Source organism: Mchenga conophoros, linkage group LG15 (assembly GCF_057382185.1).
Source record: "Mchenga conophoros isolate Kocher_MC1m ecotype Shallow Benthic linkage group LG15, M_conophoros_male_GT1.1, whole genome shotgun sequence".
NCBI classification, from domain to species: Eukaryota; Metazoa; Chordata; class Actinopteri; order Cichliformes; family Cichlidae; genus Mchenga; species Mchenga conophoros.
Window position 1 is genome coordinate 35,773,010 of NC_140540.1, and position 8,103 is coordinate 35,781,112.

Consider the following 8,103-nt stretch of genomic DNA (forward strand, 5'->3'; position numbering starts at 1 on the left):
ACATCTCACTGATTCTGATCCGTCAGCGGGTCCGCGCTTTGTGTTTACATTTATGTGCAGAATCCGTGTTCCTGCTCTCATTCACTGTTTTAGCTGTTTGGTGGTTGTTGAAATTTTGTGAGGTTTCACCTAAGATTGTGGCATTTCGGGCAAAATAAATTTATATTAAAAAATTGATTCAGGATTTTAATGAATAGATATCACGTTATCGAAGCCAGAATGGATTTTAAGCAATAAATCGATTATCAAAACCCACCCCTACCCATATATGAAATATATATATATATATATATATATATATATATATATCATATTTAAATATTGTAGAATTGGCATATACTAGTGTAAAAGTCAGTAAATTTAGTTATTGTATCCAAATTGTGCTGTTTAGCACAGCTGCTCATCTTATTTAGTCTCTGGATTTCCACAGCAGTAACTCTGAAGCTCATTCACTCACTTACTCAATATTAACTTCATGCAAATTAATGTATTGCACAATAATTGCAGGTTACTAAAGACCAGAAGTATGCTATGTGATTTCGTAGCTGTGATTATTAACTGAGAAAACACATTAACAAATACCAAATTCCACACTGCCCATCAGTTTGACTCCATCTCTCATAAGCACACACACAAATGCAAACATTTATAACCACACATCCATGGACACATGTACACACACACACACCTGAGCACAAACGTGCATGGAGCTTCTTGTGATGTGTTCAGGCGTCACACACACTTACACACGTGCTTGCAGCTGCAGAGGACTTAAGAAGGCAGACAGTGCATTCCTCCTTCAGTGACTGGACACAGCTGAACTGCATGGAGTAACAGTGGTGAGTACTTTTAAGTAATTTGCATTTTCCTATCAAAATATTCTTAGTAATTTGCTGCAAATGGGGGGAAATACATTTATAGATTAGATGTAAATACCCCAGATCCAGATTTGCAAGTATAATAGATAATTGGCAATACTACACTTAGTTAAATGAAAAGATATGTTTCTATTTTTTTTAAGTCAACATTCAATCTTTTGGAAAAATGAGTCCTAAATAGTGATGTGTGATACCACTGATTTCCTTTCCGATCCGATACCAAGTAATATCCAGGGTGGTATCGATGATACTGATCCGATACCGATACTTTGTACAAAAACTTATTTTATTAATTGTATCTCAAATTATAGCGTCATAATGATTACAGGACATCAGATTACTTGTTCTTATCACTTAATAATGCAGGATTCGTCATATAGAAATGAAAAATACAATACAATACAAAATTGAAAAACCATATTGCAGAATTCATAGCATGGCTCAGCCAATTCCAGTTTCCAACAATGGCGGCAGCACCTTAGTTTTAATATTACTCTTATTTCTCTTTCTGGGTCGCAAAAAAACTTTTAACATATTTTCAGGTGAGACTGTAGCTGTGTAAACTTCAAATATCTGAGCCGACCGACACATCGTCTTCAAACCCCTGCGGTCTTTCACTACTCGGGTTAAACATGATATATAAGTCACTTTGATAACTTAAAAATGCTATTGTTTGGCTTTTTCAGTGTTTTATTTGTTCGTGAGTAAATCGGTTTGGCTGAGATTAAAGTTATTAGATTAGATTAGATTAGATTAGATTAGATTAAATTAAACTTTATTAATCCCTCGGGAGGGTTCCTCCGGGGTTTTCACACAGCTGAATAAACGTTAAACAGAAAACTGATTAAACAGAAGAGTTTACGTCAGCGCCCGGTTATATTTTGGATAGCAAGGAGCAGACGGCAGTTTCACTCCACTGAGGGAGCTCACGACGTACTACCCGGTTTTCTTTAGACCGCGAAGGCCGGGTCCTCAGGTGGAAGCAGCCTCTGAATTTGGACACCCCCGCTGTTTCGGGACCGGCCGATAATAACGGTGACATTTAACGTATTTTACCCAATAAATAAACCCTGTAAAATGTATTTATCACCCCCCCAACAGCCCTTTTGAATGCCTCCCTAATTCTGAGGTCTCAAGGTTGGCAAGTATGGCCACAACACCTCACTTTTTTGCCACATGTATCGCAAACCACGTCTCAGCTGTTTGTGGAGGTAAAATACATTCACACATGACTCCAGTTACGATCGGCCATTGTTGTGAGTGCGCACGCCAAGGGGCAGCAAGACATTTATACAGCCGTATTTCGCACATGACTATGAAAGGCGGAAGTAGTTCCTTTGAATATAGACAATCCGAATGTTAGTTTCTTTCCACTGTGTTCCTGTTAATGATAAACTACAAATTTACCCTAAATTACTAAAATATCGATGTATTAAAGGCAAACAATATTGTTTGCCTTTAATACTAATAAAGATTGCTTGTGGTTAAAATCAAGCGTTGATGAGATTTGTTCAACAGTATTTATTTTATTTGATTGTTTGTTAAGGATTAATGCATGCCCTAACCTTTATTATAAGGAGTGCTTTGCATACCCATTGCTGTAGATTAAATTACACTAGTATAAGAACATAGTGTTGCCCTTATGTAGTTCTGCAAAATAACAAAGGTCATTTTCAAACCAAGAAAGCTTTTCATTGTGACATGGAACCAACATGGTGCAAAGGTCATTTTTCATCTACCTGCAGTTAACGATCATGCTGTTTTCTCAGTAGTTGTGTGTCTGTGTGTGCATATATATATATAAGATACGATAACATAAGAAACACAAGACTTTATTGATCTCACGGTGGGAAAAATTGCTCGTTACCGCAGCTCAGGTATAGATAGCAAAAGAATACTAGAATATAAAGTCAAGAAATACAAAACAAATAAGATAATAAAATATACACAACGGTAGCGGAGGTTCTATGTATACGCATGCCTAGAGCGTGTTATGGATAGAGGGTTGTGGAAATTTGCAAGTAATAAATTTCAACTAAGATAAGATAAAACTTTATTAATCTCTCGGGTGGGTTCCTCTGGGAAATTGGGTTTCCAATAGCACAGCACCGACAGGAGTTACAGAACGTGAGCAGAATATTATATATATATATATATATATATATATATATATATATATATATATATATATATATATATATATATATATATATATACACACATATATAAATAAAATATACGAAAGGGATAAATAGAATAAATAGAAATAAGAATACAAGGGAATTGCACATTTCAAGTATTGAAGTCTATTGCACCGCTGACTATTAACAAAAAGTATTGCACAAAAAGTATTGCACAAAAAGTATTGCACAGTGAAGTGAAGAGGCACTACAGCTCAGTTGGTTTGTGTGACTCCATGTGATGAAGTTCCTCACCAGACTTCTGTACTCCTCTTCCTGATTATCCCAGATACACCCCATGATGGCTGTGTCATCTGCAAACTTCTGAATATGGCATAATTCAGAGTTGTAGCAGAAGTCAGAGGTGTACAGGGCGAAGAGAAGAGGGGAAAGCACAGTTCCCTGTGGTGCTCCTGTGCTGCTGACCACAGTGTCAGACGTGATGTCCTTCAGCCTGACGTACTGTGGTCTGTCAGTGAGGTAGTCAGAGGTCCAAGCGACCAGGCAGGGGTCCACCTGCATCCTGTTCAGTTTTTCCTGGAGCAGACAGGGCTGGATGGTATTAAAGGCACTGGAAAAGTCAAGAAACAGGATCCTGACCATGCCTTTTCCCCCATCCAGGTGTGAGTGGGCTCTATGTAGGAGGTACAGCCGCTCTAGAGTCTTCATAAGATGTGACGTCAGTGCCACTGGTCGGAAGTCATTCAGCTCATTGGGCCGGTTCCTTTTGGGGACCGGGACGATGCAGGATGTCTTCCATAGGGCGGTAACTCTCCCCAGTCGCAGACTGAGATTGAAGACTCGTTGTAGCGGCTCCCCAAGTTCAGCAGCACACGCCTTTAGCATCCTAGGACACACCTTGTCTGGGCCTGCTGCCATTCTGGGGCGAAGCTTCCTCAGTTGTCTTCTGATCTGATCCACTGTGACACTGGGAGATGATTGGAAGGAGGGGGGGGGGGGAGATGTCCTGCTGTTGAGAGAGGGGTTGGAGGAGGAGGGTGTCATAGTGTCAGGATGGGGGGGAAGCGAGGGAAGTAGGAGAGTGGGGAGAGGGCTCTGTAGTAAAGGTGAGGCTGGGGGGGTTGTGGGCTGGTCAAACCTGTTGAAGAAGTTGTTGAGTTCGTTTGCCTTCTCCACAGTCCCCCCCACTGTGCTGTTCTTGGTGTTGTTGCCCGTGATGGTTTTCACACCATTCCAGACCTCGATCATATTGTTCCTCTCCAACTTCTGCTCCGCCTTCCTGCTGTAGGTGTCCTTTGCTTCCCTCAGGCAGCGTTTCACCTCCCGCTGTGCTGCTTTCATCTCCTCCTTCACTTTGCTCCTGAAAGCCTTCTTCTTCATGTTGAGGACAGCTTTGACTTCCTGTGTTACCCACGGTTTGTTATTAGATAACACCGTACAGTCTTAGCAGGGGCGACCGTGTCCACACAAAAGTTAAGGTAGTCTGTCAGACAGTGTGTCGCCCCCTCTATGTCCTCACCATGTGGGCTCAGAAGCACATCCCAGTCTGTGGTGTCATAGCAGTCTCTCAGAGCATCCTCCTTTTCTGGGGTCCATCTCCTGATGGAGCGTGTTGTGACAGGCTGCCTTTGGATGAGGGGTGTGTATTGTGGCTGTAGGTAAACCAGGTTGTGGTCTGACTTCCCTAGTGGGGGGAGGGGGGTGGCTCTGTATGCATCTCTCACATTAGCATACAGTAGGTCAATTGTCCTGTTGCTCCTTGTGGGACAATTTACAAACTGGTGAAAAGCAGCCAGAGTAGAATCCAGTGTGGCATGATTGAAGTCTCCAGATATAATAATGAAAGCCTCAGGGTGTTGTGTCTGCAGTCTTGCTGTAACTGTGTGTATTTCCTCACAGGCAGCTGCTGCGTTGGCCCTTGGAAGAATGTAAACACACACACAGATCACATGACTGAACTCTCGAGGTAGATAATATGGCCGCAAGCTAACGGCTAGCAGCTCCAGGTCTGGACAGCATACCGATAATTTAACGGAGACGTGTCCCCACCTCTGCTTTTTCTGCTGGCTATACTATTCTACTACTACACTTACTATGTAAGTAATAAATATCTATAAGTATAGACATGTACATGTACACACACATGTACAAACACACATACACCATACTCACTAAATATACATATATATATACACGTATGCGTACACATATACATGCACACGTCCATACATATATATGGTGCATTATGCATGAAGTGGTAACTGTGGATGTCCACAATGTCCAAGTGACTCATGACAGCATGTTTGAGGAGTTATAGAGTCTAACTGCTGTCGGGATGAATGATCTGCGAAAGTGCTCCTTCCTGCAGCTAGGGTGTTTCAGTCTCTGACAACCCCCAACTGAACACCACGAAAACTAAAGAACTTATCTTGGACTTCAGGAAGGGCAGAGCAGACCTGGCCCCACTTTACATTCACGGGAACTGTGTGGAGAGGGTACACTCCATGAGGTTTCTGGGCGTGCAGATCTCTGATGACCTCTCCTGGACTGCAAATACCACGGCGGTGGTTAAAAAGGCCCAGCAGCGTCTCCACTTTCTGAGAGTGCTCAGGAGGAACAACCTGGAGGAGAGGCTGCTGGTGACATTTTACAGAGCCACCATAGAGAGCATCCTAACGTACGGCATAACAACATGGTATGCAGGGTGCTCAGCTGCAGATAGGAAAGTACTGCAGAGGGTCATCAACACAGCCCAGAAGATCACTGGCTGCTCTCTGCCCAGCCTGGAGGTCACTGCAAACTCTCGGTACCTCAGCAGAGCTGGCAATATCATCAAGGACTACTCTCACCCCAGCAACCAACTGTTTGAACTATTACCGTCAGGCCGACGGTACAGGTCACATAAAACCAGGACAAACAAATTCAGGGATAGCGTCTTTCCCAGAGCTATCACCGTAGTAAATAAGCACAAAAACAATTGAACCTATTCCATACCGTCACTGTCATTATATTATGCTGCTATTCATACTGTCATTATATTAATGCTGCTATCCTGTATATATTGTACATAGTATTGTTTGAGTACTTACGATTGGTTTTTTGTACTTTTTATATTTTACATTTATATTTATTATTGAAACTTGCACCAAGGGAGTGGCACTCCAATTTCGTTGTACTCTGTACAATGACAATAAAGGCTATTCTATTCTATTCTATTCTATTCTATTCTATTCTATTCTAAAGGAGCTGCTCAGTGCACTCACAGACTCATACAGAGGGTGATGTGGGATGCTCATGATGGATGTCTGATTGACTAACATCCTCCTCTCGCCCACTACCACCACGGATTCCAGAGCACATCCCAGCACAGAGGCTAGACCTCTGCACCAGTTTGTCAATCCTGCTCCTGTCCCTGTCTGTGCATCTGCTCCCCCAGCAGGCCACTGCATAGAAAACGGCACAGTCATAGAATGTCCTGGCGCCCCCATGCTGCAGATTACCACCTCGGACACATAGCCATGGAAAGTCACATGCAGTGATCTGTTTGCCCACTCCAGCTCCCTCCAGCTTCCCTCTCAGTAGTGCAGACTGGATGGTGTCGAGAAGACAAAAACATGATCCTCAAAGTGCTCCATGCCTGCTCTAGGTGAGAGAGGGAACGGTGGTGGTGCAGGATGAGCCTTTCCATGGTCTTCATCAGGTGAGAAGTCAAAGCCACAGACTTGAAGTGGTTGGGCTCCCTGGGGTGTGCGATCTTTGGCACCAGAACCACACAAGAAGTCTTCCACAGTTCAGGAAACCTTTCCAGACTCATGTTCAGGCTAAAGATGTGTACGGGGTGGCTGTAGCTCAGGTGGCAGAGCAGGTCAGCCACTAATCAGAGGGTCGGTGGTTCGATCCCAGGCTGCCTCCTGGCTGCATGCCAAATATCCTTGGGCAAGATAATAACCCCATGTTTGCCTACTGGTGGTGGTCAGAGGGCCCGTGGCGCCAGTGTCCTCTGTCAGTGCGCCCCAGGGCAGCTGTGGCTACAATGTAGCTTGCCATCGTGAATGTGTGTGTGAATGGGTGGATGACTGGATATGTAAAGCGCTTTGGGGTCCTTAGGGACTAGAAAAGCGCTATACAAATGCAGGCCATATGGAGGAGGGCTGAGGGAACCTCAGGGGTGGGGGAGGTGGTAAGTGGTCCAGAGTCAAATCTGTTGAAAAACAGATTCAAGTCGTTGCTCACCACTGCTCAATAGACACTGTGGCTCCTCTATTGTCCTAGAAGTGTCCAGAGATTTCTTTCAGCAGGGCCTTCAGGTCTTCTTGTACCTTCTTGGTAGAAACTAGTGGTGCAACGGATCAAAAGTCTCATGGATCGGATCACGTTTTTTTCGTCACAGATCGGATCAATTTTCGGATCAGCAGAAAAAAAAGAAAAAAATTTAACTCGCTATTTACTTATTTAAACAACGCGGTGACTTACAGGTTCTCTGGATGTGGTGATGAAAATTCCCAAAGGGAGTAGAAGACATGGAATTACTCTACAGGTTGTAGTTCAAATAAAAGATGACCAAGAGAGTCGGGGGGGAAAAGCTTAAAACACAAAGAAAAAGAAAAATAAAAGAAAAACGAGCTGGGAGCTGAGGTAACAAGCTGCCTGTGGCCCCATCTTGGAAAAAAAAAAAAGCTCACCTTCAGACGCTTTCTGTGCTGCTGAAGTAAAGTCAGGTTTTGCGTGCTTAGCAGGAGTTGCCGCAGTGTTATCCATGGATGATGAACAAGGATCACTCAGAAGTGTTCGTCTATGCTCTCGTGTCAGGCGCTTCAGCTGATAGTTTTTTCTCCCCAGGACATAGCTTACATATTATTGTAATATTCTTGTCTGCTTGTTTCAGAAAAGTGAAGAGACGGGAATATGTCCATTTCAAAAAACAGCCACACACTTCAGCCGAGTCCGACATCTTCCGCTTTAGAATACGACTATGCAGCAAACTGGCGCGAAATGACGTGCACCTGCACTACAGCGATGTTAAATCAGCAGAGTTTACTTCTACGTTTAGAAGATAAATTATTGAAATTAAATAATGATATTCA